General features: G+C 39.0%; 1 protein-coding gene and 1 pseudogene across 3 annotated transcripts in view; both read right to left on the bottom strand.

Moving 5' to 3' along the window:
* Window positions 1-20,731, bottom strand: part of Npffr2 (neuropeptide FF receptor 2) — an 86,767-nt gene that overhangs the window by 20,202 nt on the left and 45,834 nt on the right. The window lies entirely within an intron of this gene.
* On the bottom strand, window positions 3,038-5,629 carry LOC102916981 (large ribosomal subunit protein eL19 pseudogene; annotated as a pseudogene).

Genomic DNA, 20,731 nt, shown 5'->3' with positions numbered 1-20,731 from the left:
GGGGAGAGGAGAGAGAGAGAGAATGACTGGAGGAGAGAAGTGGAAAGAAAGGAAATGATCATAACTAGGCGATGCAAGTGGTATTAAAATAATTAGAACAGCCCCACCATCCCTCTTCCCCTTCCTCCCTTAATTTTTTCCTTTCTTTTCTTTCTAACTTGCTACTTTCCCCCTACCTTATACTTGCTGAAAGAAGAACCGAGCATGTCAAGTACATGTCTAATAAGACGTTGGTGTAATAATATTAACATTTGGAGGGCGAGGTATGGTTCTGACCTTCCCACCCCTCCCACATAGTCATTGCAAGTTTATAAAGATTGTACTCTGGAAGAAATCAAATCAAAAAACAAGAGTCACACACAGAACATACTTGAACACCAGCCTGAATTTATTTCCATGAATAAGCCATGGCAATCTTGAATAACATTGAGTGAGAGCTGAACAATGCTGAAACAGTGCTATGGGAAGTTCATGGGCTTTGTGAGGACATCCAGGTAACAGGCCGGGGACTGGCTGGCATAGGTCCCCAGAAGGACTATACCAGAGAGAGATAGTATGTTCTGTAGCACTCATGGGAGATAGCAGTTCTCTGAAAGGGCCACAGGGAAAGTAGGAAGACTGTGAGACACCAAGAGGAAGGACCAAGCATCAGACTGAGGTTAGAGGTAGGGAGAAAAAGTGGAAGGATTTCCATATTGAGTTGCCTTTAACTGAATTTACCCTTGCAGTAGACACTCTGTGTTATTAGAGAATACAGCCTGTGTCTTTCTATCATGTAGCAATATACTGCCTAAGTCACCTTCCTGGAGTTTTAACTGGTCATGCTGGATGGGAACTATTGTTAACTCCCTACATGTTTTAAGGCAATACACTAAATAACATAGAATACCAAGGTGGTGGAGGGAATGGCTGAGGCATGATCGTTGGTTCCCAGAGCTTCGTTCTTGATGGAGCTTCCCCAGGGCAAAGAACTTGTTACCTGTCACTCATAAAGCTGTGAGCGAGGCAGCACTTACAGCTTTGACTTGGTGATATGCTTCCTGTAGGGAAGTATCCCAGGCCAAAGAGGACCCCTTGTCGTCAGAAGCTAGGCTAGCGCTCTCTTTTGGTTGCAGTTTCCATGAACACGTTGGCACAATTTGAACTCTTACTGCAGAAAAGTTTGTGTAAATACACTGGATTGCTGGAGTGTATTTGAATTTGCCAACCTAACTGCTGTCGTTGCATGAAATGAGCCTTTGATTCAAGAAACATTCAAATCAAGCTAGTGAATTGCATTGACGATTATTATGAAAATGCCTCCTCTGAGGAAAAGGTCAGAGGAGTGAAGGGCTGCTGCAGTGGCTCACATGACAAGGAGAGGCAAGCTCCAGCTAACATACAAAGACCTGGGAATTACATGGAGGAATGGAGCAACTAACATCATTGCCGAAACCATACAAATCCATAGCTTACAGGCACCGCCAAGGACCAGGATGATCTACTGCTTTGGCTTTGCCATGGGGTCTTTATTTTTTAATCTAAGAGTCATACTGGCTCCTCTTTACAAAAGCGCCACCAAAGAGATTTGAATGTGAGTAGAGGCCCAAGTAGAAACAGTTGCTAGAGAATTTGTCAAAGGATGGTGATCTACAATGGCCTACTAAGATGCTAATCTGGTTGCTCCCATAACATTGTATATATCTGAGACCAGAACTATAGACTGTGGCTAATGACAGGAATGAAATAGTTCAATGAGCACTTTTCTTATGCCTGGGCCCAAAACCTTTCAAGAGATCTGTTCCTAATCAAGTATTGGAAGTTACTTGCCAGCATCTCACTGAGTATGGGCCTACCCCAAGCAAAAGAAAGATATCAGGCAATTTTGAACCTAGGACAGCAAGGTCAAGTCAGAGTCATTCAAATATTAATCAAGTCTCATGGCAAAAGTTATTTATGAGTTAAGGAGTAATGCACTGAGAAATACTGGGAGATGAGGAAGTTCAGGCAAGACAATTACTACATAAAAGCAGTTTTGCTTTGAAGGCTGTAGGATCGGCAATGACACCCAGAGGACCTCTCCATCCCCATTTTTGCATGCTCTTTGTTGCTGAACATTTCTGAATGTGTCATCATCGTGTGGCTCTGAATCACCAGTGACATAGAATGCACACAAGAGAAGCTTAAACAGAAGCCTCTCCAATGCCCTTCATCTGCAGCCAGTGGCCTTGCTATATATTCAAGGAAATGGGCATTCATTGAAAAGAGTTCTCACGAGAATTGAGAAGACTGGAAACTACGTTGCTGACACAATCTATGTCGCTGTCTAAGACTAGGGTGAGAATAAGGCGCGTGCATTAGCCAGATTTTTAGAATTCATTATGTGGTTCCTGCAGAGAGGAGCATATAGGCCTTCAAGCTTGTATTGCTGGGTTAATGAGACAAGAAGAGACACCCCAGGGGAAAGAATCAACCAAACCTGACTGTGAACATTAGGACATTAGAATCTGGAAGATACTTTGCTAAGTGAATAAGTTGCAAAGGGACCTATACAACATGATTCAATTTATATGAGATATACGAAGTAGCTAAACTCACAAAAACAAAAACTAGAACAGGTGTTACCTGAGGCAAGAAAGGGTGGAATGTGTAGATTATTCAGTTACACACAATTGATTAACTGCTGAGACCTGTTCTAAAGCCCATAGTTAGCAAGCCTACAAGTATTGCCATGAGCTGAATGTTTAATAAGACCCCTCAAATCCTTATATTGAAACCTAGATCCCAAATGTAATAGTATTAAGGAGTCTTGAGGAGGTGATTAAGTCTTAAGATTAAGAGCATTTTAAAGTAGGATCAGTCTCTGTATAAAACCAAATTAAAATTGCCTGTTCGCCTTTGTGCCCTGCAAGGATAAATTTCCATCTGGGGAAAGCAGATCGTGAATCTGCTATTATCTTGACTCTGGATTTACAAGACTTAAGAACCTGGAAAAATAAATGTCTGTTCTCTACATACTTTGTAATCTAAGATGTTTTGTTACATCAGCCCAAATTGACTAAGGCATTGAACTTAGACATTTCTGTGTCAGGTCATTTCCTTTCTTAGTTCTATTGTCCCGGTACAGGACAATTTTATATGATTCCTCTACACACAATCTTCCCACATTTCCCAGTAGATATGGCGAGGGAAGAGCATCATGAGCAATGTCGTTCTGGTTGTTGGCACTGTGGTAAATCACATTCCTGCTGAACTGGAAAGTTCAACACAAAGAAGAGGTTTGTTAGAGTAGACTATAGCAAATGTCTAGAGAGCATTTGATTTCAGGCTCTAGGAAAGAGGCAATCATGTTATTTCTCTGCCAACTCAGCAGGGCAGAGAAAATAGTGGTAGACATCTGTTTCAGATCTTGTTCTGGCTAATAGCCAGTATTGGGCGGGGCTGGGGGGGGAATTTTTAGATTTCTTTTCCATGGAAAATAAAGGGTTAGGTCACCATCAGTCTGTAATCTGAAAGAAAGAAAAAACATATCCCAAATGACACTGTATGTATTCCAATACCTGATGTGCCGAGTGCTACATCAACCTGTTTGTTACAGCTATATGGTATTTGGAGGGTTTGTAAGTCTGTTAATAAAACTGAATGAAAAACAGGCCAGACTTACACAAATGATGCTCACTAGGATTAGGAGATGGTTGGAGAAGCTGAGTGGAAGCTTCCCCAAGCTTCTTCTTCAGCTTTGTTCTTGACTTGCCCACATCACTGCCTCCTCTGTTTTCATTATCTAGTCCCTATCCTAGGACCTTTGAGCTGCACATGGACAAGTCCAGGTGCAAAGAAACCTGAAAAGTTCTGATTCTCTCTCTCTCATGTTGTCACGAATTATTCCACAGACCAGGCAGTTTTTTTTAAAAATGCAATGCTTACTTTCCTGGGAGCACCCTTGAGTTCCCTGAGCTCTTCAGGGATGCTAGCAGTATTGTTGTGATCCTCTGGTGCACAGTCTTTATGGTGTACTGTGGGGAAATTCATCTTTGGCTGATGCTGGCTCTTTTGTAGCCTTGAGAAATCTTAGAGCTTCGGCTACAGATTCTCACCCCACCCCACCCCTGACACCCCCAATTCACTTGCCATTCACCCACAGCTCTCACACTGGCATCTCTGGGAATTACTCAAATGCATGATATAGTGTGCAGAAATCTTTTTCGATTACTTTTGTTCAAATTTCCTGACAAAAATTATATGGAAGCTTTTAACTGTGCCAAAAAATACTAATCAGTAATTTTGTCAGCACTGCACACATATCCCAAGTATGAAATAATCATTCCCACTATGCTACAGTTAGTTACTACACTTGTTTCTATGTTGAATTCTTGAATAGTTAAGACTATGGAAAGACATCCAGGACCTATAGACTGATTCATCTTCAATGGTGCCTAATAATACCCATGAGTATATTCATTTCACCTTAAGCTTCCATAACTTGACTATTCATTAGATTTTTTAAAAAGATTTTGTTTTTATTTTTAATTATGTGTGAAAGTATGTTTTTATGAGTAGGAATGCAGTGTCCACAGAGGCCAGAAGAAGGCATTGGATCCCTTAGTTCTTTACTTACAAGTGGTAGTGTGCAACTTGACGTGGATACTGGGAAACAAACTCTGGTTCTCTGCAAATACAGTGTACTCTCTTAACAGCTAAGCTGTCTCTCTAGCCCCTATTCTTTGAGTATTAGTAAAACACATTTGGTGTTTGTTTTGTTTTGCTTTTTAAGCAATCATTTTGAGGGAGGAACTAACTTTCTTTTTTTTTTAAGAGGGCAACAGACAAAGGCTTATTTTATTTTTATGACTGATCCACCTGAAGCCACAGACAGGTAGCTATATACAGACATGAGGGAAACTTTCTTTCTTGATCCCTTCCTCCTTGGAAAAACATCTCGTGATTTCTTCCTCCTTGGCCTGGAGGCGCTCTTCCCAATACTACCACGCTTACTTGGTCTTAGACCTGTGGCCTAAGACTGGTCAGTCGGGAGCTTCTTGTGGGTCTTGTCTGCCTTCAGCCTGTGGATGAGAATCCACTTGTTTTCAGAGACATTCCCTTTGACCTCCAGGTATAGGCTGTGATACATACAGTGGTTAATCTTAGATTCACGGAATCTCCTGAGAAGTCAGCGCAGGATCCTCATCCTTCTGTGCAGATCACCTTCCCTGGTATTCGAGCATTGGCAATACCTTGCACTTCCCTATGCCCATCTTCCTTCCAGCCAGTGTCTTTCTGGCATCAAGCCAGAAATGGACAGTCACCGGCTTCCAGATGATCAGCTCATCTTTGATCAGCTTCTGGATCTGCTGATGGGAGTTGACATTAGCTATTTCATTGGTCTCATTGGGGTCCAACCAGACTGTCTTTTTACCACAGAGGACACTAGAGGCAAGCCTCTTCTGTAGCCTGAGAATACTCATGGCTGAGGATGTAGCAGCGAGAGTAAAGGAGAAAATGACTTTTAAGAGTTAAATATACGTGTGTGTGTGTGTGTGTGTGTGTGTGTGTGTGTGTGTAATGGAATAATCATATTAAGACAAGAACAAGGGAAGTGACATGGTAAGAAACTGGTCTTCAGACATTCCTAGTGTGGACTGTAACTGGCCTGAGGTTTCTTTCAGTCAACTCCTGTTCTACTCTTCCCCAAAGTGTGATTTAGGGTTCCAATATTTTGAGTCTTAGATGAAGTTATTACAAGCCAGACACAGGAGTCCTATTGGCGAGAGAAAGGAGGGATTCTACAGGCAAGCGATATCGAGACCATGATTGGAAAAAGTACAGAGACAACTAGCAAAACTAGTGGAAACACATGAAATGTGGACCAACAGCTGAGGAGCCCCCTTGGTACTGGACCAGGCCCTCTGGATAAGCGAGACAGTTCTTTACTTTGAACTATTTAGGAGGCCCACTGGCAGTGAGACCAGGACTTGTCCTTGGTGCATGGGCTGGCTTTTTGGAACCTAGGGCCTATGCTGAAACACTTTGCTCAGCCTTAGTGCACAGAGGAGGAGCTTGGACGTGCCTCAGCTGAATGTACCAGGCTCTGCTGACTCCCCATGGGAGACCTTGCCTCGGAGGAGGCGGGATTAGGGAATGGGTTGTGGGGAAAGGCTAGGGGGTAGGAGGAGGGAGGACAGGGGAATCTGTGGTTGATATGTAAAATAAGTAGAAAATCTTTTAATTAAAAAAATAAAGATATAAAAAAGAAAAATCTACCACAAAAAAAAAAAAAAAGCCCACGAGAGACATTTTGTACTGTCACTGGCTTTCTCCATGCATCATCGTTTACCCATTTAAGGAAAGGAAGTCTGTAGCATATAGTTGTGCTGGCAGCTTTAAGAAACTGATGTTTCTCCACCCTACCCCACCCCCCATCATGAAATGAAATTCTATACCTGAAAGAAGATAATTGAGTGTTAAATTGAAAGACTTATCAAGGAAGCTCAGATTTGGTAGGGCACTGTGGTGGTTAATTTCAATGAGCAACTTGATAGGCCCTGGAATGACCTATGAGGAAGAGAAAGGCAGGTGAAGTCAGGCATTCGCCTCTTCGGTCTGCCTTACGTTCTGGCTTGAGGACCCCCACACTGTGATGGACTGCATCCCTGAACTGTGAGCCAGAATAAAGCCCTCCTGTCTTAAGTTGCTTTTGCCAACTAGGTTGCCATAGAACTAAGGAGAGTAACTAATCCAGGCACCCAAGAGTCCTGTGCTAGTTCTTCCAGTTTCTGAAGTAGAAGAATCAGCGATGGCTCATGGCTCTGAAGGCTGTGGCAGAGACGGAGCGAGGCAAGAAATGTGAATTTTACCATTTATCTTCTTATAGCAGTTATCATTCCTAAGCCTCTTCATTATTCCTACAGTATTTAGCATTTCTAAGCCACATTATCCTCCCAGGGAACTACAACCAAACAGGTCATTAAATAGTCCATCAATGATGCTAATCCCCCCAAAACACTATCTCCTTTTGAGTTAACTGCTAACTATTTGAGAAAATTTCAGAACACTGTGTGATGCTTTCCCTAGAAGACAGGTGATGACGTCAACATTTGGTACTTACAAGAGCTTTGTCTGCTTTTATGTCTTATATAAGAGGTACTGTATTCTTGAATGGTTTTAATAAGATGGATTGGTAAGATGCAAGACTGTAATAGATAATATTATTGATTAGTATCTGTTAGAAGTTGTGTGGCACTGTAACAAATTTGGTGTCCCTTTTTATTTCCCTACTTCCTATAGCTGTCACAGATCTTTCTTTGACTATAATCTTGAGATTTTAAAGTAACCATTGTGAGGTCTAAAGGAATGAGTCCTCTGGTCTTTGAGAAACAGAAAAGAGGGAAATGTACTGAACATTTTTGTGAATTATAGCACAGAACTGGCTCATAAAATGATGTAATTGCCTAAGTAATTACTTATGGAGATATCTGAGATAGCACCAGTTTATCAACTTCCCCAAACATATATCCTATATAGTAAGTCCACACTGATTTTCTACAATACTTGGGTTTTATATTTCCCATTCACGTGTATTCTTCAAAAACCTTTCACTGCTACCATGAAATCCAAACTCATTAGTCTGATATCCAAGCTCCTCCATAGACTGGACCCAGTTGAACTCATCACTTATCTCCTTCAACTGTGATACTCAGCTTTTTCTATGAAGACTCAATTGGCTAAGGAGAATGAATTTGTAACCTCTTGAGATGGAAGGAAGGAATGAAAACATTTTAAAATGACACGAAGATCTCAATTCCTAATATTTCTAAGAACAGAAATCACATTTACAGGAGATTAAGTGCATAGTCATATATAGTGTTTCAGGAAGCTATGCTACAGCTTGCAGCTTGTTCATGAGGACGCTAATCGGACACTGTATTATAGCTTTTCTTAAAGGGAGAACACCTCCAAGTCACCCCTTTCCACACCTTGTTCCTTGAAGCTCGTTTATGGCTTCAACCCCCAGCTTTGTTCATGTTTTGCTCCTTTGTTGTCTCGCACCCAGGAAAAACCTGTTTCTCCCCTGACTCCTGTACCCTCAACTAATATTCTATCTTATCAAGGGATTTTCTACCTAACTAGGCATTAGAAATTTCCCCTGAAATTCCTAAATAACTTTGATTCCATATCATGTATTTAGTGATGTCATTAACTATGATATATTATATATTATATAATACTGTATAAAATATTTTAATACTTTATCTTTGTACAGTTGTCTAAACCAGTGGTTCCCCACCTTTCTAATGCTGAAACCTTTTAATACAGTTTTTCATGTATTAAAAGGTGACCCCAAACCATAAAATTTGCTACTTCATAACTGTCTACTGCTATGAATCATCATGTAAATAGCTCATACTTCCAATGGTCTCAGGTGGCTCCTGTGAAAAGGTTGTTGGGCCCCCAAATGGGTCCCCAAATGGGCCGCACTCCATAGGTTGAGAACCTCTGGTCTAATCTCTTTAATTTCTAAATGGTAGTCTTTAGCAACAGAACCACACAACACATCTGTCTTCCTCTGAACATCTACTTTAGTCTTCCATGAATGTTTTACATCCAATTTTAATTTTATGTTGGGTACATGGAGTTACAGGTTTAAGTATATGCTACAAGAAATATGTTCATATAGAAATGAGTGAATTGCATAAGATGTACAAAACTTGAATAGCTCAGGGCTGGGTGTGATGGAGCAAACCTCCAATTTCAGCAATCAAAAGGCTAGAGCAGAGGTTTTGTGAGTTCAGTGCAGCCTGGGATTCATCCTGAGGCTCCGTCTCAAAATGAAGAAGGATTGGAATAAGGGGCAAAACAAAGATAGATTTTCACAATCAAGTGTTTGAAGTTAGAAGAAAATTTTCTTTTTCAGTATTTGAGTATAAATAGCATAGCTCTTTTCCCTCTGCAGTGAAATTTAATTCAAACTGCTTTTCAAGTATATTACATTTCAGCAACTGGACAGTATCGCAGCAGGAAGACAGAGTTATTTCTCTCAATATGAAATTAAATCCTGGAAAACACAAAGCTAGTCCTTAGATCTTCTACCAGGCTCCTTTTGAATGATAAGAACACTTAAATAAATCAGCTTCTTCTTGCTATTCATTTATTCAAAAGTAGTTTTCAAACATGAAATTTTCAAAATCTACCTCATTTTCACCTTTTAGCTTTGATGATGTCCAGTGACATCATCAGCACCGAGCTCAGAGGACATTTTTTCATACGCATTCAGAAAGTTATGTCAGTTTGGGTTCTATGTTACCAACCAGTCTACCAATAATGGCAGGCAAAAGAAAGGGTGTGTAAGCCTGGCTGTACTGTCAGAGTCTGCACACATTTTCTTTTGAATACTATTATGAATAGGTTGTTCCATGTCAACAGACATTGGTAGAATCTTCAACTAGATTCAAATAGAGATTGATGAGCAGATGAGACCGTGAGATTCCAGAGGTACTGAGACATGTCTACTTGGTGTAAAATGTTTTCTCATTTGAAGAGTCTTTCATACTGAAACTTTGCTGATACAATCAATGTTTTTAAGTATAATGGCAAATAACTTGAGGTGCAGCACAAACAAAATATTTTAAATTCCCTACCTACATTGACTTACTTCTTAGTGTGCTACATACTGCATGATAGGATCACTTTTCTTTTCTTCTGGGTAGGTAGGAAGAATGGATTTCTAAGCTCATGCATCTAAAATTAGGACATTGGTAGAAGAAACGTGGCCATAAGATTGTCTATTTCAAACTGTGGCGCCACTCACTCACATCTCACTCTCTCACTCACATCCTCTCTCCCATCTCTATTTGGAATCAAAGACTGAGTAGTAGAGATGCATATAGAGTGAGCTCAGATTCCTGTGTCAAATTTGGTAAGAGTAAATAAAGTTGCCAGACCCACATCGAATATGAGTAAGTAGGAAGCAAAATCCTGTAGTGTTAAGCTGGCGAAGTTTGAGGATATGCTCGTTACACACACTGGCTTAACTCTCTAGTATAGAACTAGTTATTAGTTTACCTTCTCATCTCCTTTTTTATATTGTCATGGTTTGGATTGTAAACATCACCCCAAAGACCATATTCTAAAGGCCTGTGGCACCGTTGGGGAGTGTTGGAACCTTAGGAGATGAGGGCTAGTGGGAGGAAGCGACGTCACAAGGATGTGCCTGCCGTAAAGACGGTATTGGGAACTCTGGTTCCTTCCTGTTTCTGTCTTTGCTTCTTAGCCATCACAAGGTGAACAGTTTTGCTCCACCATTTCTCCCTCATCTGCCCAAAGCAACAGAACCAGGTGATTCCAGGCTGAAACTGTGGGCTGAAATAACTTTCCTCCTTTAGCTTCTTTGCCTAGGGTATGTCGACAACACAGCACTAGAAAGCAAACTCACCTACATCCTGCTCAGTTTTGTGTTTTTCAACACACAAAATGTTTCTGAAATCTTTGCTTAAATTAATGCCATAGATTTGATACAATGTCAGATAATTTCTGTCATGGTAGAGGAAATACTCGTCTATTCAATACAAAATTATTGAGCTCCTACTTTATGCTAGCAAGGCATGATTAGAATAAATAAGCCACACACATTTAAATCAGAAAACATTATATATACATATATATGCAAATATATGTAACTAAGAACTGAGACAGAGATAAGTCAGACAGAGATAAGAAGAATATTAAAAAAAAATTTTTTTTTTGGTTTTTTTGAGACAGGGTTTCTCTTTGTAGCTTTGTGCCTTTCCTGGAACTCACTTTGGAGACCAGGCTGGCCTCGAACTCACAGAGATCCACCTGGCTCTGCCTCCCGAGTGCTGGGATTAAAGGCGTGCACCACCACCACCCGGCTAGAATATTAAACATATTTTGTCAGCTCTATCTGAAAGGTAAGATGACTGGTAGGAGCATCAGTTGTTTGGGGCTAACCCCTAAGGTTATATTGGGGATCACTAAGTGACCTCAATAAACAGAGAGCAATCTGAAAGTCCAATTCCCATGTGTCTATTTGAGGGAACTATGGTGATATATTATGTCCCCCAATATATTGTGCTTCCTAATAAACTTATCTGGGGTCAGAGAACAGAACAGCCACAATATTAAACATAGAGGTTAGGCAGTGGTAACACACATGCCTTTAATCCTAGCATTCCAGAGGCAGATATCCATCTGGATTTCTGTGAGTTCAAAGCCACACTGGAAACAGCCAGGCATGGCGACACAAGCCTTTAATCCCAGGAAGTGATGACAGGAAGCAGAAAGGTATATAAGGCATAAGGACAAAGAACTAGAGCCTGGTTAAGCTTTTAGGCTTTTGAGCAGCAGTTCAGCTGAGATCCATTTGGATGAGGACACAGAAGCTTCCAGTCTGAGGAAACAGGATCAGCTGAGGAACTGGCGAGATAAGGAAGCTATGGCTTGTTCTGCTTCTCTGATCTTCCAGCATTCACCCCAATAAGACCTTTTAAGATTCCTGCTACAGGGAGCTGTATACTTTACACAAACTTTGGCAGCTAAATTCCCATTCGATATGCATCAGAGATGTTTTCTTCTTCTCCAGACGAAGGTTTTATTATCCTAACATTGTATGTAATTTATAAAGGAGATTTTACTTCCAGGTATGAAACTGCTGTTTAAATGTAAAATTTCAGGAATCAACTTCTATCCAAAAACCTTGGAGCAGAAAGAAAAGGAATAAAGCTGAAAGGCTAAAGATTTTATTATAAAAATCTGTCTTCCACCATCAATCAGAAGCAACTTACTGATCTCACTATTTGAATTATCTCCGTCACATTATGAGGTGGTCTCCACTAGACAATAATCTTAGGAAGGGAAGTTGATAAGGCAGTTATCAGAGAATTGGGACTTGGTCATGGGAAAGCCTGGGAGTAGAGAAAGGTAACACACTGATGTATATATGAAGGCACAAAGCTGGGGAAGTGTCATAGGGACCATCTGGACCTAACATGTTGCTAAAGAAATGTGTATATTGTGACTGTAGCTACAGCACTTGACAGTTCAAGTGTTGACATAGAATTGTGGTCAGCTTTTACATTCTACAGCAATTCCATATTCCTTATTTATAATATACATACATCATAAAAGTGTCCAGTATATTGTAGATATTTACAAAACAGTGTTAATATATAGTTATATGTACATTATATTTAAGTAGTATAAATAGTTGCATATACAATGTATATAGTTAATATACATTGTTGATGTCACACAGTCTTAAGTACACTTAATTAAAATTCTTTTGAGCACCTATTTTTAATATGATATAAGAAGTCATAACAATATCAACCAAGTCTTATTTCTTTAGAAATATATGATTTTAATAAAGTTTGCCAGTCTAGAAATTGGAAGAGAATTAATTAATAGAATCTTATTTATACATATCAGAGATGTGAATCTACTCAAGTAATATATTAATATACTTAGCAAGTTTTTAATGTAATAAAAATGTGGTTTTCTTTTCATCAGTTCTTGCCAGTGTGAAATATACACCTGAACTCTCTTTTAATTTCAGCCTTGTCTGGGGATGCCAAGCTTCCTACAAATGTGTTACTTGGGAGGGGGGGTAGCCTACTTCTCTGAAGGACTCCAGATCCTTCCCAAGGTCCCCTGAAAAGCTGCGACCCACACAGTAGAATGGTCTCTACCAGTATTCACAATCCTGAGCAACTCAAGCAGCAGGCAAATGTTCAAGTTTTGGGTTTTCCTTGTGTCATGCTTTTCTCCAGATCTGCCTTTCCTGTATCCATCTCTCTGCATGCGCCATGGAAGGTTGGGCATGTGCTCTTCCAAGGAAAGTACCAGAAGTTATGAACATTCCCTTCTGGGTGTTTCCTTTGGGTTTTCATTCCAGAAATTTAGAAATAATGTCAAACAACCATGCTTTTGGAAAGCAACTTCTACAAACTCTTTTGAGTGTTAACTATACTCTTAGCAGCTTGTTGTGTTGAACCACAATTTGGAGGGATTTTCTGGAGGCGTGTTCAAAGATTGGTAAGCTAACAAATAATCTCAGAGTACAGTCCTTATATCCACATAGCAACAAACATCACTGAAATAATTTTATCATAAAATATCCTGCCTGTCAACTCCAGTTGTATTTTTGATAGGACAAATGCTCCCTTAATATTAATATATATATTTTCCCTTGAACTATTTCAAGAAAATAATAGACTTTTAAATTCCATAATTTTGTTATCTTTAAATAGGCATATCAAATTTAATAAATAACTAAGTCATTTAGAATATGTATTTTTGTCTTTTGATATCCTATGTAACTATTAACATCTGTACCATTTTAGTGCTTATAGTAATCTCACTCTATGTTGGCAGTCAGGTTTTTATTTATTTATTCCCTATTCACAATAAACTGCTAATATTCTTCTAAAATGTTCTTTTTAAGCAGATCAATTTGAGAATAACCCAAAACACAAGTAATACATATATTTTTAAAAAATTTAAGGTAATAAAGAGAACTAATAAATGTATCTCTCACAATCAGTAACGATCCAGAAGTAACACATAAGCTATATATCTAAAATTTGAATTTCCAGAAGCTTTTATCCGAGTAATCACTAGTCTACTTACATAATCAGGGGCCCTAAGTAGATCATTGTGGATGGCAAAACAGGATAAATAGCATGGCCTCTCTGACATTAGAAATGCAGGATCATGAATAGCATTCATGTTCTAGATGATCAGACTATGGCCTACTTAGGAGACTGAGGACTTCAAAAAACTGAACCATATGCTACAACACAAAGCTAAAAGGCTAGAACCATTGTCTTCTGTTTGAACTAGTTCTTAGGTTATTTTTGTTTTAATTATTTTAGTTAATAATAAATATATTAACTTTTTAAAATAATATTTTAATAATAAAATAATAATATTTTAGGGAGCAATGATTGCTCATTGGATCATCAACCAAGAACAGAGGACATCAAGGAAAACATACTATTTATTTGTATGTATGTATATTTATTTGTATGCTTGACATAGAGTAATTTCATATCCATAATTTAATAAGAAAAAGTGCCCCGAGTGACCTTGTCGGAGCACAGCAGTAACCAGCAGTTGTGACAGAGCATCTTCTTGGTATCTATCAAACAAAGTAGGTTATCACCCTGTGTCTTTCTTTCAATCTATAAGATCAAAAAAAATCTGCATTTCCATTTTGTTATTTCTTTTAGATTTTACATTATCATGAAAGCAAGTATGTATGTAACAAATGTGTACTATGAGAATTACCAACAGACCATTTAAACTTTAGATATTAATTTCATTTCAGAAGTTTGCTTTACTGAAAAGTCGAGGCGTTCAGAGTAAGTGGCATGGTAATCAGTGTAAGAGTTCAGGGGCTTTGGAAATTAGACATTTCCTTATGTCACTATTTGAGAATTCTCTCCCCCAAGTGACCTAATTAACTAAACAAGATATAAATAATTGCCCTCTTTAATCAACAATGATGCCAATATAAACAAAAAACAAGTTGATCATCCATCATCATTTTCTCTGGCAGCTACCCAAAATCAACTCTAAAATGAAATGGTTTGTGCTGTGATGAATTTGAAAATGTTCATGTTTAGTTGAATAAAAGAAAAAAAATAGATTAAGGTCGGCTATGATTTAAATGTGAGGCAACCCCTGTAGGCTCGTGTGTATGAACACTTGGTCCTCAGCCGGTGGTGCTGCACTGGAAGACTGTGGAACCTTGAGTTGGAGCCTGCTGGAGGAAGTGAGTTTCTGTGGATTTAGTGTGACCACTCCGGCCAACATACCTCTTCAGTCTGCTGCAGTATCTTCCCCACCACGCTGAACCACATCTGGAACTGTAACACAGAATCAGCCCTTCCCCCAGTAGACTTTCCTTCTCTTTACAGGTGAAGATTACATCACAGAAGTTTGAGATAGCAGTGACATAAAGTGTAAGATTGAATAATGCCATCAACTCTTCAGTTTCCCTGAGAGCCACTTCTTATTACTTACAATAAATAAGGAAATAAACGCCACAGCTGCAGAATGGGGCAAAGTATCCACAATTGTTGGTGTCCTTTTTCATCTCACAGATTTCTAATTGTCTTTCTAGGATTTTAATCCCTATTTTTTTTATTATGAAATGTCTAAGTTTTAAGTGGTGTGTGTGTGTGTGTGTGTGTGTGTGTATGTGCACTATGTTCAAACCCATAATGTTTTATTTTCATCTTGAAATCTCTTGATGACTCTATTTTAAGCACATTGCACAATGTTCTTAATTAATAATTTTAAATAAAGGAATAAATAATTATCACTTTTAAATTCCAGGTATAAGAGAAACTAAAACAAAGGCTTTGATGCAAGTAGTGTGCTTAAAAGGAAGTTCTGGGAAGAAAGGCGCATTAAGCATGGTGAACAGGTAAAGGAATGAAATCAAGTAAAATCAAGTTGGGCAAGGGGGGAAATGTGAGAGCAGGACACTGATCTGATGACTCCAGACACCCACTTCAGTGCAGTTAAACATCTTGAATTTCAGGTTGAGAGATCTTCACCTTTCAAGAAAACACCAGCAGGAGGAAAACTAAGTTACCTGTCTTTGACATAGAAGCTGCCATTGCACTTGGGGATGGTCCATAGTAATATTGATGAAAGCACAAGATTTCCCAAGAAGAGCCAGTCACCTAAAGCATCTGCTAATGAAATGAACCTCAGCTATGTTTAAAATATCATTATTCAAGGCAAAACTAGATGTAGTCACAACCCATTGCCTTTTAAAATACTTATGTAGCTTTTGATCTAGTCATTTTATTGATCAAATTCTTTGATGAAGACCCTTCTAGCTCTTGGGCCTTCTCATTTTGATTCTTTCTACTCTTAAGGCTCATCATCCCTCACATTTTCCAACACCAACCATTGTCCTCAGTCACACTGAAGCCCCCCCTTCTCCCATCCATGACACACTGTTTCTTGATCTTATTGAAACTGAAGTCAGAAATCAAATCAGATAAATTATTATATACCACATTAAAAAGAGTAAATTTTATTGTTTGTTTGTTTGTTTTTTTTGTTTTTCGAGACAGGGTTTCTCTGTGTAGCTTTGCGCCTTTCCTGGAACTCTCTTTGGAGACCAGGCTGGCCTCGAACTCACAGAGATCCGCCTGGCTCTGCCTCCCGAGTGCTGGGATTAAAGGCGTGCGCCACCACCGCCCGGCAAGAGTAAATTTTATTGTAATAGAAAAAATTTGAAATGAGGAAGATATTTTCTGCTCTATATTTTAATAATATTTTCCTGGTTGTTCCGCTTAAACTAAATTGAGCAGGCATAGGGGACAGGAGGAGAAGTGGGAAATCCACTCTGTAGTATTTCTAGTAACTCACGTGGAAAATGAAAATGACTTAGATTCAGCGATAGTGCTATGAACGTAGAGAGAGAATGCCCTGGGGAACTAAAGTAGTGGCAGTATGAAGGTCATTTGCTAATGCATCAGGGGTATCATTTAATTAGAAAAGAAGAAAAGAGACAAACTCAATCTGGGACATGAGAACTAAATGGGATGTAGCAACATTTACTTATATTAGAAATTCTGTTGTACTTTATATGAATATGTGTATATATACATATGTACATATATAATATGATGCCTTTTAGAAGGCTGAATAGGCTATCAAGTACTTGGGTTTATGAGCTGGGGCAAGGAGAAAAGACAAAAATTGATGAGAACAATTTAGAAAATACTAGTGTGTTGATGGTATTTTAAGCTATAGCAATAGATCATATACATATAGGATCAAGGTATATAGGAAGGAGACAGAGGAGACTCAGTCCCAGGGGATCCAGATTTTTAGAGTTAGATGGAGGACAGAGAACCACATAAGGAGATTGAAGTTAGTGATACAACAAAACCAAAAGAGAAGCTAGTGTTACTGAAACCAATATGCTATTCCAAACAGTAGTCAATTATGTCAAATCCTTACATATTGCTAAGAAATTGAGCAAGAGAGGACCAAGAGTGGCCATTGGATCTAAGTATACTAGACCAGGTTATCTTTGCCAGTAAACTGGCCAATTGGAATTATCACTCTAACTTTATTTAGAATCCCCAAGGGTATGTCTGTGAGGGTGTTTACAGAGTAACTGAGAAGAGAAGCCCCGCCTTCCATGTGTATGGCATCCTATAAGAGTTGAGATCCTAGACTATATTAAAAAGGGAAAAATGCGAACTGAACACCAGCATTCACCTGTCTTTGGTGCCTGACTACAGACACGTTGTGTTTCATGCTTCTGCTCCCATGACTTCCCCACCACGATGAGCCATGTCCCTTCAAACTGTGAGCTGAAAGAACCCTTTTCCTCTTTTAACAGCATTTGTTGGGAATTTTGCTTTAGTATTGAGATAAGGACCTAACAGTGGGAGTGGTTCAGAAGAAAGCACAATTGGTCTGAACAAAAGAGAAGCTCAGAAGTCTTTGCTCTGTACTTCTGCTGTGTGTGCTGCTGGAGGATATCTTTCTGTATGCTTTGAACATATGTTGTTTCCATTGGTTAACAAATAAACTGCTTTGGCCTATAGCAAGGCAGCTTAGAGGTAGGTAGGAAATCCAAGGAGAGAGACAGGAAAGAGAAAAGTGGAGTCAGAAGAGACACCAGCCGCCGAAGGAGAAGCAAGATAATAGCAGACCAGTAGTAATGCCATGGCCACGTGGCAATTATAGATTAATCGAAATGGGTTAAGTTATAAGAGCTAACTAGCAAGAATTCTGCCATAGGCTGTAGATGTAACCAACTGTCTTATTAAATAAGAAACACAGAACCAGTGTAAAAGAGAAAGCCAAGAGGTCAGAGCTCAGAGCTAAAACCTTACCCTTGCTCCTGCGGTGCTCCTACCTCTCCGAAAGAGACCTACTTCCTGTGTGTATGTCTTTACATAGTCTTTCTGTTCTGCCTTCTCATTGGTTGCAAACCCAAACACGTGACTGCCTCGTCACTGCCTATAAGTACAGCCTTCCAGGTCTTAAAGGCATGTGTCTCCAATGCTGGCTGTATCCTTGAACACACAGAGATCCACCTAGCTCTTTCTACCACGTGCTGGGATTAAAGGTGTGTGCTACCACCACCATGCTCTTGCTATGGCTCTAATAGCTCTGACCCCTGGGGAACTTTATTTATTAATATACAATTAAAATCATATTTTAGTACAAATAAAATACCACCATAATAGGCCATACAGTTTGTAAATAATATTAAGCCTCTGAATGAATATTTTTGTAAGTAGCTGTGAGACCACGGGGCCATGCGGGACCAGAGACAACTTTTGACTATAGTGTATAAAGTCATTTTGGAAGTGATTATTTATGTTATCAAGTGATGCTGATGTATCTATGTCAGGTTGGGTAGTGATTACCCAGTGTATCTTTCCTGACCTCATGGTGGGAATTTCTAAGCACAAATTCATCCACTTTGATGCCATTGTCAATAGCAGCCAGGTTCTTCTCTTCAACTCTGAATCATTTGCAAGACTATGCAACCTGACTTATGGTGGCCTCAAAACTCTTCCACACTTTATACAGTAGGCCTGTTGTTAGGAACAATATACCTGTCACATTCCAATTATTCACTAGAGGTTTTTGGTTTTTCTTGTTTTTGTTTTTTGGCAAGGTCTCAGGCTGGCTTTAATCTCACTAAATAATGAGAGGATGACCTTGAACTTTTGATCCTCTTGACTCTCCCCACCTCTTTCCTGACTGCTGAGAGTAGAGGAGTATGCCACCATACCCAGTGTGATGTGGTGCTGGAGACCTAATCTGGGTTTCTGTGTATGGTATGCTAGGTAAGTACTCTACAAATTGAATTAAATCCCTACCTTATCCCCCACCTTATTCATTACAATAATCTCTCTAGAACTTCCTAGCAGTGTGCACTATGAGATGAAGTACAAGTTGATAAGTTAGTTGTCTACCTATATGTCAGTGAGGGTTCAATCACAATGGGAAGACATTAGTAGAATACTGGGATTATGCTTTACACCAAAGGCACCTATACTCGTTTCTGTAAAGAGTCAGGTGAAAATTCAGAGATTTGCAGGCCACAGAACCTTACAACCACTCACTGCTTCTGTAGCCCAGCCAGGCCTACCACTGGAACTATGCATGGACAGACAAGAATGACACAAGAACTTGCAGAAAAATTCCTATGAACTGTGTGAATAACACCTCCCCAAAATAAAAAGAGAAATTTTGAAAGGATAAGAATAACACAGGGACTAACACTATGGTTGAGTTTTAAGAGGTACGGGCCTTTAGGAAGATTGGAGACTAATTAGATCAAGGGTCTAATATAATGTCGATCACAATCTATATAAAGTTAATTTTTGTGGCTATAGACAAGCTTATTTTAAGTGTTATATGTAAAGCACAGACTCAGTCAGCTAAGACATCATTAAAAATGAACAATATGGGAAGAATTCCTCTGCCCAACAGTGGGGCTTATGGTAGGGATACATTCATAAAGGCAAGGTGGTGTTGGTGAAGGGAAATAACCAGAAAAGCCATAAATAGAGCCACACAAATATACCCACAGTTTTGAGATAGCTATAATAAGAAATTCAATGGAATTATGTTGAAGGATAAGTTCAATTTCAAATTTTTCCTTACAGTACTTCATTTATAACACATTCTTAAAATAATGACATTATAAAAATGGAAAATAGGCTAACGATGGTGACTAAGGAAGGTGGCTCCTTTTTGTGTGGAATACAGCACAAAGGATTCTGAGATGCAACTGTGTTCCTTTGTAATGATGGTTCCATAAGCACATTGTAATAAAAATGCATAGAGACAGGCTGGTTGGAGATTTGGCTTGGGAATAGAACACATGCTGAGTGTTGCAAGTCCCCCAGTTGGGTCTCCAGCACTGGAAGAAACAAACAAAAAACAAAAACCTAATAGAACATAGATGGAACACCAGAGAGAGAGAGAGAGAGAGAGAGAGAGAGAGAGAGAGAGAGAGAGAGAGAGAGAGAGAGAGAGAGATGTAAAAACCAGGAAAATCTGCAGAGGGTCACTAGGCTGCATCAATGTCAAGCTTTTTGTGTGACTGTCCTATAGTTAACCTTGGGGAAACAGTGGTTCAGGGTATCCTCCTACTTGCTGTCTTGTCTAGAAACAAGACAAGAGTGTAGATTTATAGTTCTCTAAAATATTTTATTTAAAGTAAGGAAAAGAACTGTTTTAGCCTTCATCAACTTTGGTTTACTTTTTGGGGAAATTCTTCAAAGCTTCCAAAGGCAATAGTCACATGATGAATGTCGCATGATGAAAGTATTAGCAATATTATGGATGCAAGTTATTGCTGTTAAATATATCTCCAGTTAAACAAAATAAAAAACTTCTATTACTGATCTTTAGGTACAGTTATGATCTAAAAATATGATTTTAAAGCACATTTTAAGGGAGTCTAATACTTAAGAACCCCATCAAAGTAAAGCATGACACTTTGTGGGTAATAACCCATGACATCTTTGTGAAATAAATGCCATGTCATAACACACCAACTGCGGGTTATTAGTAATGCCTATAGCCTCTGAGGTTTCCTATTCTATACATACTTTTAAAATGTAAGAATAGTTCTAGCAAAGAAAATGGGAAATGATCCCAATCCAAGGCATGTACACAAGACATAAACAGTAAATGAAATCTCTGCATGATAACTGAAAAAATGAACCTAATT

The sequence above is a fragment of the Peromyscus maniculatus genome, chromosome 10 (genome assembly GCF_049852395.1).
Source record: "Peromyscus maniculatus bairdii isolate BWxNUB_F1_BW_parent chromosome 10, HU_Pman_BW_mat_3.1, whole genome shotgun sequence".
Taxonomy (NCBI): domain Eukaryota; kingdom Metazoa; phylum Chordata; class Mammalia; order Rodentia; family Cricetidae; genus Peromyscus; species Peromyscus maniculatus.
This window is presented reverse-complemented; position numbering and strand designations above follow the sequence as displayed.